A 22,112-nucleotide genomic window follows, 5' to 3' on the forward strand; every position below is an offset into this window, starting at 1 on the left:
TTTTTGTATGGGCCGTAACGCTTGACCATACTCCCCCCTCCCCCAAGAGCGTTACGTAATTTGTGGACTGCGCCTTATGGATTTTTTTTATTTATTATGGAACGTTCAATTGTCTGCCGCACTATATACGAGTGCGCAATTACAAGTTACTACACTAAAATCTCAATTTATGCACATGGCTGGGGGTGCATAAATTTAAAAAGGCATAAAATGAAGGAAATTTGTGCATAAAAAAAAACTCCTCCATAACGCTTCCGTAACGCCTCTGAATCCCGCCGAAAATGCTCTGAAACTTCCTGAAATGCCTCGAAAATCTCCCTAAAACCCCCTCGGACCCCATGTAACGCACCTGCGACGCTCCGAAACCGTTGAAAACTCCTCCGTAACGCTTCCGTAACGCTTCTGAATTCCGCCGAAAATGCTCTGAAACTTCCTGAAATGGCTCCAAAAACCCCCTTAAACTGCCTCGGACCCCATGTAACGCACCTGCGACGCTCCAAAACCCCCGAAATCTCCTCCGTAACGCTTCCGTAACGCCTCTGAATTCCAAACCCCAAAATTCCTCTTAATAAGACGCTCCGAAACCCCCGAAAACGCCTCCGTAAGGCCTCTGAGTCCCGCCAAAAATGCTCTGAAACTTCCTGAAATGCCTCCAAAATCCCTCTAAAATCCCCTCGGACCCAATGTAACGCATCTGAACCCCCGAAAACGCCTGCCTAACGCCTCCGAATCCATCTAAGACCCACTTGCACCCCATTTAACGCACGTGAGATCCTCGGAAACCTCCGAAAACGTACCTGTAACGCCTCCAAACCCCGTCGAAAATCCTCTAAAACTCTCTGCAATGCTTTCGAAAACCCCCTCAGACCCCCGAAAACCCCCCGGAGATCTCCTGGTACCCCGCGGAAACCCCTGAAACTCCCCTGGGACTTCCATTTGCTCATCCTTATAAACACCCTTTAGCCGCCGTTGCAATAGTTACCGTCATTATTAAATATTCTATTTAAATTTCTATTAAATATTAAGTGCATAAAAATAACATGCATAAATTGAGGTTTTAGCACAGAGAAACAGACGCCACACTCTGCTCGCTTCCCATCGATCACCTTTTCAACGGTTGATTCAAATATTCGGAATGTGGTCAATTAACCACTCGCGGCGCTAGCATCGTTTTTGCTTCTGTTTGACGTTTGCTCACTACCACCACCTAGTGGTGGTCCGGCCAAGCACAGTATATTTAACATTGGACGATATCGTTTTCCTGACGATGGAATTAATGAAATTTGTTCTTAAGTGTTACGTCTGTTTCTCTGTGCTTTTAGTGTATTTACATTCTTATACCCCAGACAGACATGTGATACGAGTGTGATTCCTGTACAACGGTACGCAGTGTCAAAAAAATTCTGACAAGACTGACTTGAACTGAAAGAATTTTCAGTATGGCACTCATTTCAACCACAATTGTACAGTGGTTCTTGTATCACATGTGTGTCATAAGTATTATATGCAAAGTATAATTTGTTAAAATGTTTCGCTATATGTATGAGATGTAAAAGAGCGAAATATTGAAATCTCATTTTTAACGCCGCCGCCGCCGCCGCCGCCGACGACCAAAAGTGATGTATTAACCGCGGCGCACATCTCTGCCGAAGCACCAAAGCAAGCATCACAGCGGTGCCAGACATCAATAAACAAGTAGTTAATTTGAATGAGATTTGGTCACTACAAATACGATGTTTTTTCAATCAGAATATGGTCGTTTCTTAGTATAACATCTTGGTAATCAAACTTCTACGCAAATCGATCAATAATTTCATTTTCCAACGCCATTTCTTTCAAAATATTTGGTTTGGTTTTCATTTAAACATGCTGCTACCGCTCAAGCTTTACGAACTATCATCCAGTTCGGCAGCACTGATTTGCCAATCATCTGTGAATGTATGCGAGTGCAAAACGTGGCGAGCGAGCATACACGATTCGTCGCGCCACACATTGTTGTGACTTCTCCTTTGCGAGAAAGAAAAACAATCACAATGAAACTGTCACTTGCTAGGGAAAGGAAGTGCGTTGGTGTGTGCGTGCAGAATGCTCTACGCTGAGAAAATGTGAACGTGTGCTGTGCATACGGTTGGGATGAATAAAGAGACCAACCGATGAGATGAAATTTTATGGTGTGCTGAAGATAGGTGCGAGTGGCTCGCGATTTGTGATCGCAATTAAATCAAATATTAAAGATAAATCCCACTCTAGTGCATCGTAGGATCAACAGTGGAAGTGAGCACGTGTGTTAAAGGTTTGTATCATTAAATTTGAAGCGTATACATTGCGCTGTGAGTGATTTTTCATGTTGCACATCCTTAATGAGACTAAGATAGGTACAAATACCCTATATCAATAATTGTTACACCACTGATCACTTTTGGGAGTTAAGCTAAGTTGTTTGTTTTGTTTTAATCCTCTTTCTACCTACATTTGACAGTCATTGTTGTTACCTGTCGTAGTGAGTGTGCGATAGTGTTCGGTGTTCAAGGTAGATTAGGAATAAGGTGCGGTGGCGGCGATAGCCTCGCCAACAAAAGCGATCTCATTAAATCACACAATTTAGATTCCTGAGACATAAATTTTCAGTAGGATGGGTCAACGTTATATGGAAAAATAAAATTTAAGCGTATGAGCCCCGAACTTTCTTTGAAATCTTTATTTGCGTCTAAAATTACTGCGCAAAATTTTGATGCGACTGGAGAGCGGGCTCTGTAATGTGGTTTATATTTGAATGTGATATAACATTGGCAATTCAAATTACTACATAACAAATTTTACATGGATCTTGTAACCAATGATAACAAAATATAGCATAAAGTGTGCAGATTAAACTTTGTCAAAATGATCTGTCAAAAAGTTAAATCCTGGCTAGTAATTGTCATCTTGGTATGAATCAGCCTCCAGTAAAGATTATCAAGCAGTCAACTAAAAGGTCTGATACTTTCGGCTCTGCCCATACTTTGAACATAACGTCAGAATAAGTGCCCCAAATCGATGATGACCTTGAATTTCTAAATAAAGTATTCTCATGATTCAGAAATTCGTAGGTGGTACTGTCTCAGATGGCTGTTATGAGCATTTCCTCCTTCTCGTCCGTTACCAAAGCACAGAGATTTGGGCCCCAAATTTTGGGGCTGATCACTGACTCTAAGGCAAGATTGATTGCGTCGACGGAAAGATTATTAGTACATATTCGACGAGAAAGGCACTATCACCACTAGGTGGATTAATCTGGGTTTTAAGCTTCAATAGCCGCCCATCCAGAGGCAAAGTTTGCATGCAACACTTCACTGACTTTTAGAACAACAATATGCAGTGGACAATAGGTGGAATAAGGCGCTATTTTAAGAGACATCGCCGTTTCCGCTTAGGAGGAGGGCATATTTACCTGTTTACCCTACGGGAGGTCACGCTTAAATTACGGCAGCTGGAATATTAATAGGATTCACTAAAAATTTTCATTAACAGAATCAGCTGCGAAATTACGCTGAGCGTAAAGTAGGTGTCACCGTGTTATATCAGACTCATCTGTACTTCAGCTGATAAACGCACCGACAACTTCACGGTGACGATGACCGACATGTTTCACTCACCTTTTTGCCTTTCTCGTACACTAAGTGTACTGGAAAGGCTATATGTTCACTCCAAAAATGACTTTTTGATCGAAGGCCCGGAGGGTCGAGTCACATATACCAATCAACTCAGCTCGACGAATTGAGGTGATGTCTGTGTGTGTGTATGTATGTGTGTGTGTGTGTATGTATGTGTGTGTGTATGTGTGTGTACAAAAAAAAACTCACATCACTTTTTGGCAGTAAACCTCAACCGATTTTAATGACCAATGGTTCATTCGACGCGGAATCTGGTCCCATTGTTTCCTATTGAAAATGGTTCGGATCGGTCCAGCCGTTCCGGAGTTATGGCCATTTAGGTGTTCCGGACCGGTACCCCAGGAAGGGGCCAGATATGAAAACGCTACAAACCCATTCATGCGACACATCAAACCACGGCACTTTCGAAAACATGATGAACGGTAAACAGGAAAATAGTCTCGGGCCATATCTGAACCGGTAGTGTTCCGGAACCGGTTCCGGGTGACCCGCCGGAAATGGCCAAATATGAAAGTGAACCAAACCCTTCATGCGACACATCAAACAGCGGATTTTTCGATAACCTGATAAACAGTAGGCAGGAAAACATTCTCAGACCATATCTGAACCGGTAGTATTCCGGAACCGGTTCTGGGTGTTCCGCCGGAACTGGCTAAATATGAAAGTGAACCAAACCCATGCATGCGATACATCAAACAGCGGCTTTTTCGATAGCCTGATGAACAGTAGGCAGGAAAATATTCTCGGACCATATCTGAACCGGTAGTGTGCCAGAACCGGTTCTGGATATTCCGCGGGAAGTGGCTAAATATGAAAGTGAACCAAACCCATGCATGCGATACAACAAACAGCGGCTTTTTCGATAGCCTGATGAACAGTGGGCAGGGAAACATTCTCAGACCATATCGGAACCGGTAGTGTTACTGAACCGGTTCCAGATGTCACGCCGGAAATAGCTAAGTATAAAAGTTAACCAACCCCTTACATGCGACGCATCACATCGCAAGCTCTTCAGGCAACCTGATAAACGGTTAATAAAAGAGAATAGTTTCAGATCATATTTGGATCAACCGATAGAGTTCCGGAACCGGTTCCGGGTGTCCCGCTGGAAGTGGTCAAATGTAGTAGGTATCAAAACCCATGCCTGTGGCACATTAAACAGCGGCTTTTTAAATAACGTGATGAACGATTAGTCAGAAAATAGGCTCAGACAAGAACGAAGATCTTCTTTATAAAGGCTACCGATAGTGTTCCAGGACCGATCTAGGGTGTCCAGCCGGAAGTGGCCAAATGCCAAAAAGAACCAAACCTGTGCATGCGACACATCGAACCGCGGTCTTTTTTTAAACCATGAGGAACGATTAGCAAGAAAAAAGGCTCAGACCACATTAAAGGCTACCGATAGTGATGCAAAACCAGCATTGGGTGCTTCCTAGGGTGCTTCGCAGGAACTTCAAAAATGAACAAAGTCAATGCAAGCGATAAATATGTGTAAGAAAACAAAATCTTGACTGAACGAAGGCCACATACATACAGACGTCTTACTCTACTCACTCTCCATCGTCCTTGTTTTCAACGGTTGAAACAAATATTAATCGTTGTTGCTCGTTTGACGTCTACTCACTACCATCATCAAGCCGCAGTGAAACGCAACCTGATTAGCATTTGGCGATTATTTTTTCGTAACGATGAATATAATAGCAATATGTTACAAATGATATGTCTGTTTATCTGTACTAAAGCAATCTCATCAAATCACTGAGGTGTAAAAATATACTATAGGATAGGTCAACGTTATATGAGAAAATTATCGCATCAACCCCAGAGAAAGTTTTTTCAATCCTCTTTTCCGTCTAAAACTACTGGGAATTTTCTTATGGGATTTAGTATGGGTAATTTCACTTGCTTGCATATTTTTTGTCAAATTTTACATGAATTTTGTAACCTATGATAATGAAATATAGCCTAAAGTGTGAAGAAAAAACTATGTCGAAGACCGTAAAGCAGGGCTGTCCAACATACGGCCCGTGGAATCGATGAATGAAACTTGGCCCAAGGATTGAAATATTTGAAGATATTTCATATTTCAATAAAATTAAATATTATAATTAAACTCGAAATAGGTAGAGTGTTTTGTTAAAAATTTTCAAAGATTAAAAAATTTAAATACATATATTTAAAAAATTTAAACTTGAAAGGTACAGCCAAATTTGAAGCAGAATTTCAGCAAAATTTACTGAATTTCAGAAAAACGTTGCTGCTGAACAGCAGAGTTTACTGAACGAATCAGGGAAGTTTGCTGAATTTCAGCAAATTGTTTGCTGCAACCTGCAGTTCGGCAAAATTCAGAAAAAAAGTATTCAGGGTGATTTTTGCAAAAAATCAAGAATTCTTGCTCACATTTTTATGACCCAAATGATGTCAGTGTTATGATTTGCCGCGAGAACGGGTAATCGGATGTACAAAATTTCGCTGTTGCATTCATGCTTTCGAATTTTGATGTCGAAATTTAATGTCTGGCCCGTCGACTGGTATGGAGTATCACTTGTGGCCCGCGGCCACGAAAGGTTGAACAGGCCTGCCGTAAAGTCATCTGTGATTGTGAAAGACGTTATATCCTAGCTTGTAATTATCGTCTTGATGTTGATCGGTTTTCAGTGATAGTGAAGGTGCTCAAGCAGTCAACTGAAAATTCTGATATTTTCCAGCCCAGTCTATACGTTTAACGTAACGTCGGAATATGTTCAACTAATAAATTTCCCAATTTAATTAAAATTATTGCTTTTCTAAATAAGGTATTCTCAGAATTCAGGAACAGTTCGCATTACGTCGACGGAAAGATCATGCTTCGGAATGATGGCCCTAGCACAGAATCTAGCTAAACAAACAATAGTAGAAGATTCCAAAAACAGGGACCGAATTCTAAACCGCCCGATAGGTAGGAGATTGTCCACATCACGACGGTTTCAAACCGATCGGACTCAATAAATACCAAAGCTTTCGTATGACATTTTTAAGTTAGGCAAGGCCATCATGACTAGGAAACCTTGACTGATTGAACCCTTGAAAAGGCCCCATACAGATCGAAACGTCGGAAAAATCATAAACTAGTGTTTTCGATTCCCCAAAAAGGCTGAAGCCAACATTCTGAAGCAAAATAATCCCAGTCGTATCCCAACCAAGGAAAGATCATGGGTACATGTTTGACGAGAAAGGCACTATAACCACTAGGTGGATTAATCTGGGTTTTTATCAATCAACGTGCAATTCTATTGTTCCTCTTTCGTGCGGACTTCGCGCTAAGCATGCAATGCAGCAACGGCTATGTAGCGGAACATCAGTTTCCACTTTTTGCCGCAACCTTGACTTTAAATTGCTTCACGGGCATGCGCTTATGGTGTTGCTGATGTTGTTGTGGCATTAAATTGGCAGGACGCCTTATGCACATTCAGTGTTGACTTCGATCCAACATTAGAATAACTAGCCACAGAATTCCAATGTCGCGACTGCTCGTGTGACTAACATCTAGTTTGCCTCGCCCTTACAGCGCCAGTAGCGGTACTAGAAGTGTCAAATAAATTTTGTTTACCAAAACAAAAGATCCTCTACCAGTTGGACACTTAAAAATAATCAATAATTACAATTAAAGTTATTAATTGAATTAAATATGAAAAGTGACTACAGCGCCATTGGAGTTCTAGTGTATTTCTATTGATCCAACTGCTTCATCGCGCCACACATGCCAGTTTAATGGGTTTTGATTCAATGATTGATCCCCTCCCTGTCGCATAGTCGTTCCTCGTCAAAATCTCGCGCGCGGCGCTGGCGGATCTCATTGATCGCGTACAGGACGGGGTTCGAGTTCGAAGACCTTGGAAGAGCGCTGCGCTTCAACCACCTATCTGTATGATGGCCCGCGCTGGCCAACACGATGTTAACGAGAAAAGTGGATGCAAAAAGAGCGAAAGTATCCAAACAACTGACGGCCGAGTAATGCTCATCATGGTCCTATTAATGCATGGGCATTGTACGGGCTGTAGCGGGCTTGTGAAACCAGTTTTGCCACACTGACTGAAGTTTGGGTGGCCATGGTCAATGGAAGAGTAACTGTTGTCCTTACGTTCGCCGCAATCCCATTCGGCCGAGTATCCGACAATGGAATGCTACAAAAAAAAATTAACCGTTTACCGAAAGAGAATGTAGGCTTGTCGCAATTAGGTAGAGGTACAGAGCCAAAATTATGGTCTACTGTTCATGATATGGCCTTTGTACAAAAAAGTCGAGATAAATATAGAGCATTTCAAGCCCGAAACATGAAAATTCGTACATATATATGCTATTTATGATTCGATATTTTTCAATTTTGTTTATACACTGCATTTCGTCAATCATTTACTTTTGTGTTAACCCATAACCTTTTTCCTTATCTAACTGTTGAATAGGGCGTATGAAAAAACATAGTTTTCTTCTTCAAAAAATTATAACTTAAAAACGGTTCTTCCAGACGGATTCAGTGATGCCTCCACAAAATTCTTCAAGGATTCTCCCTGGGATTTCTTCAGGGGTTAGTCCAAGAGTTTCTTCGGAGATTCCTACAGGATTCCTTCAAAGTTTTCTCTTAAACTTGTTAAAAGTTTTCTCTTAAATTTAGACAGGGATTTCTCCCGAAGTTCCTTCAGAGGTTCATCCAGGAGAATTCAGGGATGCCTCTAGGAGTTTGATTCAGACGATCTCTAAGATGATCCGACAGAAGTTCCTTCAGATATTCCTCCAGAAGATCCATCGTTCTTGAATTCCAATCAGGGATTTTTCATGGCGTTTCTTCAGGGATCTCTATAGGAGTTCCTTTAGTAAATTTTGTTGCCATTATTTTCTTCAAGAACTCATCTAGGAATTCTTTCAGAGTGCAGAGACGAATGCCCTAGAGGTAAAGTATCTTTAGACATCTTCCAGAAACTTCGCTCTTGGAGTTCCTACTGAAATTCATCATGAGCCAAATAAGTTATAAACATCACCATAAAGCAGAAATTTAAATCAGCTTGGTTTTACAACGGTTCTCAAAACCTCATAAAACCAAAATAAATGTTGTTTGGGTAAGGATCACTCCTAAAATTCCTTCGGGGATTCCTGCTGGATTTATTTCGGGATGTCTCATGTAGATTTTTCAGCGATTCTTTCAGGAGTTTTTTTAAATGATTTTTCTAGCAGTTTCTTCTGGTATTCCAACAGAGGTGTCTGCAGGGATTCATTCAGGAGTTTCTTCGAGAATTCTTGCAGAATAGTAGTTCTTTCAGGTATTGTTTCAGAAATTCCATCAGGAATCTTCCCAGTAGTTCCAGGAGGATTCACGGATACCTTCATGGGTTTCATCAATGTTTTCTTCAGAAGTTCCTTCCAATTATTCCAACAGGGTAGTTCCCCAGAAGTTGTTCCAGAGGTTCTTTTAGATTTGGAAGAATTTAGCGATGCCTCCAGGAGTTCCTTTCTACTGGAGGTCCTTTAGAGATTAGTCTAGGAGTTTCTCGAGAAATTCCTTCAGGAATTCCTACAGGAGATCCTTCAGATATTCCAGTTTCAGGAATTCTTTCAGATGTTTCTTCAGAAATTCTTCCTGCAATTCCTTCAGGGATTCCTCCAGAAGTTCCTTCAGGGGAATCTCCAGGATTTCCATCAGGGATCTCTTCAAAGTTTCCTTCAGAAATTCTTACATGACGATCCGCGGATACCTTCAGAAAAATTCAGGTATTCCCTAGAAGTGTCTTTTTACAGAAGTTTCTTCTAATAAAAGCTCAATCAGGGATCAATCGGAGTGTTCCTTCTAAGAATTCTCCTGGAGTTTCTTCACAGATTCCTCGAGAAATTCCTGAGCGGATTCTTCCATAGATCGCTCCTGGAGATCTTTCGATTTTTTTTCCAGGATTCAGGGATGCCATGAAGAGTTCTCCAGTTTTCTCTGGAAGTTTCTTCAGGAACTCTTGCTGGAGTTCCTTCAGGGGGTTTTCTAGGAGTTCCTTCAAGAATTGTTTTAGCATTATAATTAGGCATATCCCTAGGTTTTTTTTTTCATGGAATTTCTACAAGAACTTCTCCTCCTTCTTATAGGGAGTCCGCCTTCCCTTCCTTCTGAAATTCTTCCACCAATTCTTTCGTGGATTCCTTTTGGACTTCCTTCGGGATTTCTCCTGGAATTACTTCGAGGATTTCTCCTGGCGTTGTTTCAGGAGTTTCTACTGAAGTTTTATCAAAAATTCTTCTTGAAAGTCTTCGGGGATTCCGCCTGGAAATCTTTCGGGGATTACTCCTAAAATCCTATGGTGATTTCTCTGGAAGTCTTTCAATGATTTCTCTTGGAAATATTTCAGAGATTCCTCTTGAAAATCCTTCGGGGATTCCTACAGGATTTTTTTGGGGGATTCCTACGGCATTCAGGACTTCTCCCGGAATTCCACCGGGGATTCCTCCTGAAATTCCTTTAGGAAATTTTCGTGGAATTCCTTCCATAATTTGTTTGGGGATTCCTGCTGGAAATCTTTCGTGGATCCCTCCTGAAATTCGATCAAGAATTATTCCTGGAATTCCTTCAGGGATTCCTTCGAGATCTTTTCCGGACTTCTTTCGGGAACTCCTCCTAGAATTCCTTCGACGACTCCACCTGGATATCCGTCGATGATTCCTCCTGGAAACCTTTCCGGGTTTTCTTCTCGAATTTCTTCCGAAAATTCCGCTGGAATTTTTTCGAGGATTTTTCCTGGAATTCCTTCGTGGATTTCTTCTGAAATTCCTTCGAGATTCCTACCTCTGATTCTGTAATTAGAAGACGTAGTATGCTGATAATTGTCAAATTGGGAGATGAATTTGTGGAAAAAAAATTGCGTTCAAGTGGGATTTGAACCTACGACTCTGTATTCGCCAGACCGGCGCTTTAACCAACTAATTCACATAACACGTAACGCAAAAGAGGAGTTGGGTTAAAAAACCCTACTCCCCCCTTCCCCTTTGCGCACGGCCTTGTCTTGATGCATACTAAATTATACACCAACAAACAGACTGCTTGGTGGCTAGGTATGTGCAGTGCGAGAGTAGGTCTCGGCTTTAGAAAAACAATTCGCTCTCACTTGTAGTTATTAGGCACAAACGCGAGTGTGTTGTGGATTGGCATCTAAGCCGGAAGAAAGGTGGATTTGAGAAAAAGAGGTTGTTCATGGTGTGGACTCGGAGTCAGGTTAGCTATCTACTCCGCAGAATCATTATTTGCTTAGTGGCTTAGTAGGATAAAGCGCCGGTCTAGCGAACACGGAGTCTTGGGTGTGAATCTCACCAGAACGTATTTGTTTCACAAATTCATCTCTCAATTTGGCAGTTAGCAATATTATGTCTTTCAATTAAAAATTTCTCCAAAAAGTTCCTTCAGGGTCTCATACAGCAGTCCCTGCAGGGATTTCTCCATGAGTTGATGTAGATATCCCACTGGGAGTTCCTTCAGGGATTCCTCCTGCTGTTCCTTCAAGGTTCATTCTGGAATTTCTTCGGGGATGGCTTTGTTTAAATATTGTGACCTCATTATCAAATTTGAAAGCTTTGATAATTTCTCAACCTTTTTAAAAAACAAAACAAAAACTGCATTAATATCGAAATTTTGATGCCCCTCAATGGCAATGGAATAAGGCGACATACACTCCCGATCAAAAGTTTGGGGTCACCCCCTCAAAAACATGTCTTTTTTAAGGCCCATATCTCCGCCAATTAGCGTCCGATTTCAAAACCCTAGGTTTCATTCAAAAGATAATAAGTCAAAGAAACTTTGAACATGATTTAAAAGAAACTTTTTCAAAAAAAATTGTATGTAAACTTAACCCAAAGTTGCCAAATTTTCTAAAAAATGAATATAAACTTACGGCGGCAGTGTCGAAATTGAAATTGGGTCGACCAAATTTTAAGATGAGAGCGGTAATATGACCCATTTTCTATTAGCTTTTAACTGCTTTTTACAGAACTTAGCTAAAAAATCTAGAAAAGAAGTTTTTAAGTAAATTAACTCTCCATGTCATCGACCAAAAGTTTGGGGTCACCCCTCTATATGATGTATCTGCCAAAAGTTTGGGATCACTTTCGTAAAACATGGAAAACTGATTTGGTGATATCTTCGTCATCTATAGTTCAATTTTAATTCCTTTTGGCTCATTTCAAAGATAATTAACTAAATTTACGTTTGATGTCTTTAACTTAACGTATTTAACGATTTTTGTATATAAAATTGTTATGTAAAGTTAAATCATTTCACCACACTTCAAAAAATGAGGCAACTTTACGTTAAGTTTTAGTATGTAAATTTCAACAAATATGTGTGGTTCAATGTCTATGCAGTAAGTATCATTCATTTTGTTTCAAAAAAGCCAAGAAGAATTAAAATTGAATGAAAGATGACAAAGATATCAACAAATCACTTTTCCATGTTTTACGATAGTGACCCCAAACTTTTGGCCGATGACATCAAGGATTAATTTACTTAATATCGTTTTTTTTTTCAAGATTTTTTAGCTAAGTTCTGTAAAAAGCAGTTGAAAGCTAATAGAAAATGGGTTATATTACCGCTCTCATCTTAAAATTTGGTCGACCCAACTTCCAGCGACACTGCCGTAAGTTTATATTCATTTTTTAGAAAATTTGGCAATTTTGGGTTAAGTTTACATACAAAATTTTTTGAAAAAGTTTCTTTTAAATCATGTTCAATGTTTCTTTGACTTATTATCTTTTGAATGAAACCTAGGGTTTTGAAATCGGACGCAAATTGGCGAAGATATGGGCCTAAAAAAATGACATGTTTTTGAGGGGGTGACCCCAAACTTTTGATCGGGAGTGTACACTACACTAAGGATACGGGTATTGTTACAATCTATATAAATAAAAATGGTGTTTGTATGTCACGAATAGGCTTGGAAAGGGGCCAACGGATTTACCTGGTTCTTTCACTGCTGCATTTGCCCAAAGGTTCGACGTGTTCGTACGGTGAAAAACTTTAGGAAATCCACCCGTAAGGGCGATAGATTGTGGAAACCCGAAAAGTCACTTAAAGGGCACTGCATTGTTTTGATTTTGTATGGGAGTTTGACGTTTCTTGGCCATGTTGTTTTCAAATCGGCTCCACCCCACTACCCCGAACGCCATTACCCCGAATGCCATTACCCCGAAAGCCACTACCCCGAATGGGTCATTACCCCGAAAGCCATTACCCAGAAAGCCATTAACCCGAATAGGCCATTACCCCGAAAGCCACTACCCCGAATGGGTCATTACCCCGAAAGCCACAACTCCGAATGAATACACTGAAGTTTTTTTACGCGTTTTTTTTTTTACGCGGTCCGTCCTAAAAAACCGCGTTATTTCAAAAAACCGTCGTAAAAAAAACACGTTATTTCAAAAACCGTCGTAAAAAAATCCGCTATTTTTTAAAAACACGCGTAAAATAGTCAGTACCACATCTACCGTGACTTGGCTTTTTTTACGACGTTTTTTGAAATAACGCGGTTTTCTTACGACGGATTTCGAAATAACGCGGTTTTTTACGCGGTACCATTGCCGTCGTAAAAAAACTTCAGTGTACTCTTCTCCACCCTTCCCTATAGTGGTCAAACTGAACTTATTCAAATGTTTGCCTTCTTTAAAAAATAAGCTGTTCTTTTGAGTTTGCAGTATCCAACCATGAACTGTTGCAGAGTTGTTTGGCAGCCTGTTAATTTATCTAGACATTTTTCCTTCCTCTGTTCTTTCGAGTTTGAGTGTTATATAGTTTATTTACAGACGAACTACTAGCTCCATAGTGGATTTGTTCTTCTTTGAATAATAGGCTGTTCTTTCAAATTAAGTTTTTGAAAATTAACTGGCGGCCAAATTAGTTCGATATTTTTTTTTTCTCTTGGGAATAGACTGTTCTTCTGAAGCCTGCTTTTCAGTCGATCTATAATTTATACGGCCTCAATGTTCATGGCTATGCTGGAGTGTAGCGGTTCAGTTGACATTCATTTATTTAGTTAACATCAAATTCATGATAATACTGAATCAACAATTTGCCGCCATAATACTCGATTTGCAGCTGCAGCTCTCCAACGTCGGTCACGCCCAACACTCGCCAGATCACGCTCCACCTGGTCCGCCCATCGTGCTCTCTGCGCTCCACGCCTTCTTGTACCAACCGGATGGTTAGCAAACACCAACTTTGCAGGGTTGTTGTCCGGCATTCTTGCAACATGCCCTGCCCACCGTATCCTTCCGGCTTTGGCCACCTTCTGGATGCTGGGTTCGCCATAAAGTGCAGCGAGCTCGTGGTTCATCCTTCTCCGCCACACACCGTTCTCCTGCACGCCGCCGAAGATCGTCCTTAGCACCCGTCGCTCGAAAACTCCGAGTGCTTGCATGTCCTCCTCGAGCATCGTCCACGTCTCGTGCCCGTAGAGAACCACCGGTCTTATTAACGTCTTGTACATGGTACATTTGGTGCGGGGGTGAATCTTTTTTGACCGCAGTTTCTTCTGGAGCCCATAATAGGCACGACTTCCACTGATGATGCGCCTTCGTATTTCACGGCTCACGTTATTGTCAGCCGTTAGCAAGGAACCGAGGTAGACGAATTCTTCTACCACCTCGAAAGTATCCCCGTCTATCGTAACATTGCTGCCAAGGCTTGTCCTGTCTCGCTCAGTACCACCTACCAGCATGTACTTTGTCTTAGCCGCATTCACCACCAGTCCGACCTTTGCTGCTTCACGTTTCAGGCGGGTGTACTGTTCTGCCACCGTTCCAAATGTCCTAGCAATAATATCCATGTCATCCGCAAAACATACAAATTGGCTGGATTTCGTGAAGATCGTACCCCGGCTGTTGAGCCCGGCTCGTCGCATAACACCTTCCAGGGCGATGTTGAATAGTAGGCAGGAAAGTCCATCACCTTGTCGTAGTCCCCGTCGAGATTCAAATGAACTGGATAGTTCACCCGAAATCCTTACGCTGTTCTGCACACCGTCCATCGTTGCTCTTATCAGTCTAGTCAGCTTCCCGGGAAAGCTGTTCTCGTCCATAATTTTCCATAGCTCTGTGCGGTCGATACTGTCGTATGCCGCTTTGAAGTCGATGAACAGGTGATGCGTTGGGACCTGGTATTCACGGCATTTCTGGAGGATTTGCCGTACGGTGAAGATCTGGTCCGTTGTCGACCGGCCGTCGATGAAACCGGCTTGGTAACTTCCCACGAACTCATTTACTTTAGGTGAAAGACGACGGAAGATGATCTGGGATAGTACTTTGTAGGCGGCATTCAAAACGGTGATCGCTCGAAAGTTCTCACACATTAACTTGTCGCCTTTCTTGTGGATGGGACAGATTATCCCTTCCTTCCACTCCTCCGGTAGCTGTTCGGTTTCCCAGATCTTGACTACTAACTGGTGCAGACAGGTGGCCAACTTTTCCAGGCCCATCTTGATGAGTTCCGCTGCGATACCGTCCTTACCAGCCGCTTTGTTGTTTTTGAGCTGGTGGATGGCATCTTTAACTTCCCTCAGCGTGGGAGTTGGTTCGTTCCCGTCCTCTGCTGCACCAACATAGTCATTTCCTCCGCTGCCTTGGTCCTCCGTGCCTACATTCTCTTCGCCATTCAGGTGCTCGTCGAAGTGCTGCTTCCACCTTTCGATCACCTCACGTTTGTCCGTCAGGAGGCTCCCGTCCTTATCCCTGCAGATTTCGGCTTGCGGCACGTAGCCTTTGCGGGATGCGTTGAGCTTCTGGTAGAACTTGCGTGTTTCCTGTGAACGGCACAGCAGTTCCATTTCCTCGCACTCCGCTTCTTCCAGGCGGCGCTTTTTCTCCCGGAAGAGACGGGTCTGCTGCTTCCGCTTCTGTCTGTATCGCTCCACATTCTGTCGGGTTCCATGCTGCAGCATTACCGCCCGCGCTGCATCCTTCTCCACCAGAACCGCTCTGCACTCCTCGTCGAACCAATCGTTTCGTCGACTCCGTTCTACGTACCCGATAGTGCTCTCAGCTGCGTTGTTGATGGCTGCTTTGATTGTACTCCAGCAGTCCTCTAGAGGGGCCACATCGAGCACACCCTCGTCCGGCAACGCTGCCTCGAGATTCTGCGCGTATGCGGTGGCGACATTCGGTTGCTTCAGTCGCTCTAGATCGTACCGGGGCGGCCGCCGGTAATGTACATTGTTAATAACGGAGAGTTTTGGGCGCAGTTTAACCATCACCAGGTAGTGATCGGAGTCGATATTAGCGCCACGATAGGTCCTGACGTCGATAATGTCGGAGAAGTGCCGTCCATCAATCAGAACGTGGTCGATTTGCGATTCCGTTTGTTGTGGTGATCTCCAGGTGTAACGATACGGGAGACTGTGCTGGAAGAAGGTGCTACGAATGGCCATGTTCTTGGAGGCGGCGAAATCGATGAGGCGTAGGCCATTTTCGTTCGTCAGCTGGTGGGCGCTGAACTTTCCAATCGTCGGTCTGAATTCCTCCTCCTGGCCTACCTGAGCGTTTAGATCCCCTATGATGATCTTGACGTCGTGGTTTGGGCAGCGGTCGTACTCGCGTTCGAGCTGCGCGTAAAATGCGTCTTTGTCATCATCAGTGCTTCCGGAGTGAGGGCTGTGCACGTTTATTATGCTAATGTTGAAGAATCGGCCCTTGATCCTCAACCTGCACATTCTTTCGTCGATCGGCCACCAGCCGATCACGCGCCTCTGCATGTCGCCCATCACTATAAAAGCTGTTCCCAGCTCACGTCTGTTGCCGCAACTCTGGTAGATGGTATGATTACCTCTAAACGTTCGCACCATAGATCCTGTCCAACACACCTCCTGCAGCGCTACGATTCCGAACCCGCGGTCCTTCAGTATATCGGCGAGTATGCGGGTGCTCCCGATGAAGTTGAGAGATCTGCAGTTCCACGTACCGAGCTTCCAATCGCAAGTCCCTTTTCGTCGCTGTGGTCGTCGCCATTGGTATCGGTTCGCATTCTTCTCTTGTTGATTTTCCGGTGCTAGTCTTTTTTACGGCTGGCTCGCAGGGCCTGACACCAACCCACTAACCCAGGGAGCTGGGCTTACCTTCCCGGAAGCTACGGGTTCTGCATTGGCATTTCCTCCAACTACAGTGCTAAATAGCTAGGCTCGAGCGCCAGTCTTCGCCGGGGGTGGTGTTTTTAATGGGCGCCCAGGAGATAATATTTTACCTGAGCTTCCACCCCCGGTTCAGTTGACATATAAACTCATTATTTTGATTCGTTGTATAGTGTAATTTCGTTACCGCTAATAAAACAGAAAATTTGTTCAGTCTAATTAATTTCGACTTCGCTAGTGTTTTTTATGACAATCCGGAAGTAACGAAGAAACCCAGTTTCGTCAGCGCTACCTTTTCCCCTCATCGGCCGCAGTAAGTTCCCCAACAACTGTTACAGAGTTTGATTACCAAACTGTCTATTCCTCCTTAAGAGATTTTCCCTTCTTCTAGGTATAGGCTGTTCTTTCGATGCCAATTTTCGATCGGTATTATTTTGATCTAGCCTTATGATCATTTGGCATAGTGATAGTTTGTCAAAATGTCTTTTTGGCCTAATGAGCCAGTATTGACAGCCAGTATTTAACGGACCTTTGCTGACAGTTATTATCTCATGCAAGGGCTCTAACACGCATTCACTTGCATGCGCAGCTTTTTCTTTTTTCTCGCCCATTCTCTTTGATATACTCAAGAAAAAGCGAGATAGAAGAGGCAAAATGCCCACTCTTTTATCTGTTTCTTTCTCGTGTGAGTCAGTGAGTGAGGAAAAAAAGTTGATTGATTGATTGATTTATCTTTATTACAGAGACTTTCAGCCCAAAGAAAAGTTGCGCACGCTAGAGTAAGCATAACTTCTTTATGTTGTTTTAAGGTTATTATTTCAAATAGTATCTTCTAGTATTGAAGCTGTCCACTGGCGTAGCCCTGGGGCGGGGGGGTGTGTTTGTTTAATTGGTGGAACAAATTTTCAATATAAAGCGCGACGAAAACAATTTTCGGCTGCGCCGCTATTTTCAAACTATGAATACAATTGCCCATTACAATTTACAAAATGTATGTGTCAAATCAAAAAAGGTATCATTGACCTTGCGATTTTCGACTGTGAAGATTATTTCGAATGATTTGTTCTGGCTTGCAGTCTTAATAATTGGCCTACGAATTTATTTTCTTGGCTCCAACGTTTCGATCCCAATTTGGATCTTCATCAGGGACAGCTACGAACAATTCTTTATCCCTGATGAAGATCCAAATTGGGATCGAAACGTTGGAGCCAAGAAAATAAATTCGTAGGCCAATTATTAAGACTGCAAGCCAGAACAAATCATTCGAAAGGTATCATTGACCGGATTTCTGGATACGCCACTGAAGCTGTCAGTAATGTTATTGAATTATTTCTTCTTTCAACAATGGCTTCTTTTTCAATGTCCTTTGCGAAAAATATATATAAACCATCATCAGAATAACTCATTTAAAAATATGCTTTCGGGGTAATGGCGTTCGGGGTAGCGGCCTATTCGGGGTAGTGGCATTCGGGGTAATGACCCATTCGGGGTAACGGCTTTCGGGGTAATGGCCCATTCGGGGTAATGGCTTTCGGGGTAGTGGCGTTCGGGGTAATGGCGTTCGGGGTAGTGGCATTCGGGGTAATGGGGTAGAATCTTTCAAATCTGTAAGAGTAAAAGAGAAGGAGAGAATTTCATGCAGTGCCCTATAATTTATGTCTTCTATGGACTTGAAAAAGTTCAGACTGTAAATTTTAGAGCGTATTGGAAACTTCGCCAATGTCAAATTTTGGTCACGCTGGTTCACGACGTCGCTGCCAAAAGGGTGGGGGTTTGGAGAATGTGACGACTCATGCAAAAAAATTATGAAGTCCAATACAAAAAGCATGACATGGGGAGAGGGGGTTTTCAAAAAGGTCGATTTAAGCGTGACATAATTTGTGTATCACCCCAAATGGCCCTCATGCCGTCGGCGTCCAGCAAAATATAGTTGGCACACATGTCTACTGGCCACGCTGCCTTGTGATTTTACGTATATGCTGAGGCAACTTCCGGAAGTTTCAGTCGATCTAGGTGCTACCATCGCGGTTTCCAACATCGTACGTTGTTGACGACGCAGAGTTTTGGGTGCAGTTCGACCATCATCTGTTAACCCACGAGCGATCGCGCTGTTGTATTTTGTACAACACGTTGAAAAAATCTCGCTTTTTGTACTCAGCATTAGCGTAGTGCTGACGCAGGTAGTCAACCGCGCGAGTTACGGAAGGTTAATGACCAGAGTCAATGCTCGCGTCACGATAGGTCCTAGCATTCATAATGTCGCAGTACCTACGTTATCTGTATTTTGGTGAAATAATAATGCCGAAAGTGTTTCTCGAAGGCTCCAAACTCGGCAGGAATTGTAAGAGCATGGTTCGCCCGCAGGCTTCCTGTCGGAATGGCAGAACAGTGGGCAAGGAGTTAATGCAAACGAAAGATTTTCTGATAGGTTTTCTAACGAAAGGACAATTTTGCATTTACAAAGGAAACTCACTTAACAGTTTAAATTGCTTCGTAAGCTATGATTCCTTGCAATTTGAAATGTTGCATTAAATTGTGCTCTAGAAATTTTGAGCTATGTACTCAAAATACCTTGTCCTTAATCGAAGATTGCCGTGGCAATAGCGACGTTTATTCAGATGAAAATCAGCTCATTTTGTATTACTAGGATAACGATAATTTGGTAAGTTTGGATTGGAATTCAATTAAAATAGGGTCTTGTACCATTTGGGCAGGTGTACCTATTTTGGGCACTTGCCTCTATAATTAAGTCAATTTCAAACGGATTGATTTGAATTTTTGTATATAATTAGGCACGTATGTACAGTATCTAACTCTATACAAAAACTCAAATCAATCGGTTTGAAATTGGCTTAATTATAGAGGCAAGTGTCCAAAATAGGTACACCTGCACAAATGGTACAAGACCCTAATACGGCATAAATTTTCTGATTGATAATAAACTTTTCTGTGCTAAAAGAAAGGGTCAGTATTCAAAAAATATTGTAGCAGGCTGCGCGTGCGAACGGTCGTGTTTTGATTTTTTTTGTCACGTTTTTTCTCGCCGTCTCGTATCGGTGAATTTACATATGGAATACAAAATGACGATTGCTACCCAGACAACCAATAACCAGTTAAATTTGCATTTTTTAGTACTATATGTGCCCCTAATGCAGGTATTAAATGCTAATCTGCCGTATATGCACCATAAGTGATAGTTTTGGCCCAATATACGGCTGATTAAATGCTTATCCTTCCTATCCCCAAATTATCAAAAATAAAAACAAAAATATTTTCCCCTGCTTATTTCAGTCGCTTCATATTCTCCACTTTCTCTATTTATTTACACTCCTGTGCAACTTTTTGAGGCTGTTGTTTTTGTTTTACAGTTGTTTTTTTTGCTGATCCCGCTGAAATTGGGATTCGATCCCTCGATCCTTTGGTTGGTGATGATGCTGAACCGCGCTACAGGATAAGCTAAAAATGATCAGATAATGTGCGTTGATTTTTTTGATCTATTAAAGGCTTGAGTACCACACTGGCAGTTATTTTGCTGTGCCCTGGACAGCGACTCAAATAAGTGCTGGTAGTTAAACCAACCAGATAATACACGATGTCATAAGAAACCAACCATGAGCATTATTTTACATTTGTTCTCTTATTAATTTGTTTCGTTGCTACTATGAAATGCGAATAGAGCATCTGAATTAAAATGGCTCCTACAGCCGTGGCACAGAAATTGAAAAGTTGAATCATTTCTCTCAGCAGTTTTATGGCAATAATGAAGCAGTTGTGATGCTTGTCAACCATAAAATATCGTGCATTTGAAATGCTACACAACAGCTGTTAGATTTAGTTGGCGTTTAAATTGCTAATACACTGGAACCTCTTTTTATGCACATAGCTGGGACTTCATAAATTAAAAATATGCATAAATTGAAAAAGGCATAAAAAGAGGGAAATTTATGCATAAATGAGGTTTGGCTTTTAATGAGAGAATCTAGTTCGCGAGAACAAGTCTTGCTCCTGGGCAGTTGCGGTGGGGCTAGGGGGGTTTCCAGAAAGTTCCCAGAGAGCCCAAGAAGGGGGTTCCAAGTGGCTTCAGGGGCGTTTTAAGGGGTTGTTTCGGGGGATTTGAGGAGCCTTTTAAGGGTGTTTTGTCAAGATTTTTTGGTGTTTTTATGGGATTACGGGGAATTCTGGGGTATTGCAATAGTATTAAGTGGGTTTCAGGGGCGTTCCAAGAGGCTTTAGGGGCAATTCAAGGGATCTCGGGAGCCTTTAAAGGGCGTTGCAAAAGGTTTGAGGGGCGTTTTAAGGTAATTCATAATCTGCTCTGAAATTTCCTGAAATGCCTTCAAAATTCCCCTTAAATCCCTGAAAACTCCTCCGTAACGCTTCCGTAACGCCTCTGAATCCCACCGAAGAGGCTATGAAAGGTGCTGAAATGCCTCCAAAATCCTCCTTAGACCCCATGTAACGCACCTGAGGGGCTCCAAAGCCCCACAAAACACCTCCGTAACGCTTTCGTAACGCCTCTTAAGGTACTATTGCTTAAGCTTTACTTACTGGTACTAAAGAAATGATGAATACGTGGGTCTGATTTGTTCCGTGGTGAATTAATCGTCACGGAATTTTCCGTGAAATTTCTTAGCCACACTTGTAAAACTTGTAGCAGTTTGACCGGTGGTTGAATTTCGTTTACATGTAATTGAGGTGATACTACACCCGAATGCGAAACATTTGAAATTGAGCAGACAATTTAAAATTGTGCTATGATAAAGTAAATACGTTGTGTAGAACTTTCATCTGGAGATTTATATAGAAATGATTTCCACTATGCATTAAAAGTCATTGGACGTTTCGTAGAATTGAACCAAAAATTACTTTGAGGAGACTTGTGTTTGCACATCCAGGTTGTGAAGATTCCATGCCGGGAGTGTTAAGCGCTTAATGGAAAGGAATCAAGATGTGGATTGGATACAATCTCCGATGAAATGGCACTTGGTGAGATCTTTCAGATTTATTCTATGAACACTATATTGTTCTCTCTCTCTTCTTGGCGTAACGCCCACCTGGGACAAAGCCTGCTTCTCAGCTTAGTGTTCTATGAGCACTTCCACAGTTATTAACTGAGAGCTTCCTCTGCCAATGACCATTTTGCATGTGTATATTGTGTGGCAGGCACGAAGATACTCTATGCCCAAGGAAGTCAAGGAAATTTCCTTTACGAAAAGATCCTGGACCGACCGGGAATCGAACCCGTCACCCTCAGCATGGTCATGCTGAATACCCGTGCGTTTACCGCCTCGGCTATATGGGCCCTTATTATATTGTTATGTATGTTTATTAGACTGGGTCAACAAAG

At 42.2% G+C, this 22,112-nt stretch overlaps 1 protein-coding gene across 4 annotated transcripts in view; it reads left to right on the top strand.

Moving 5' to 3' along the window:
• The window catches only part of LOC109407940 (probable cytochrome P450 301a1, mitochondrial), an 88,548-nt gene that overhangs the window by 29,863 nt on the left and 36,573 nt on the right, over positions 1 to 22,112 (top strand). The window contains exon 1 of one of the 4 annotated variants that reach the window (XM_062853349.1): positions 1,620 to 2,293. The exons of the other annotated variants lie outside the window; for them this stretch is intronic. The gene's annotated coding sequence lies outside the window, so the exon portion shown is untranslated. Of the gene's footprint in view, positions 1 to 1,619; positions 2,294 to 22,112 lie in introns of those variants that run through there. 4 annotated transcript variants of the gene reach the window in all.

This window comes from Aedes albopictus, chromosome 2 (genome assembly GCF_035046485.1).
Source record: "Aedes albopictus strain Foshan chromosome 2, AalbF5, whole genome shotgun sequence".
In the NCBI taxonomy this organism is placed as follows: domain Eukaryota; kingdom Metazoa; phylum Arthropoda; class Insecta; order Diptera; family Culicidae; genus Aedes; species Aedes albopictus.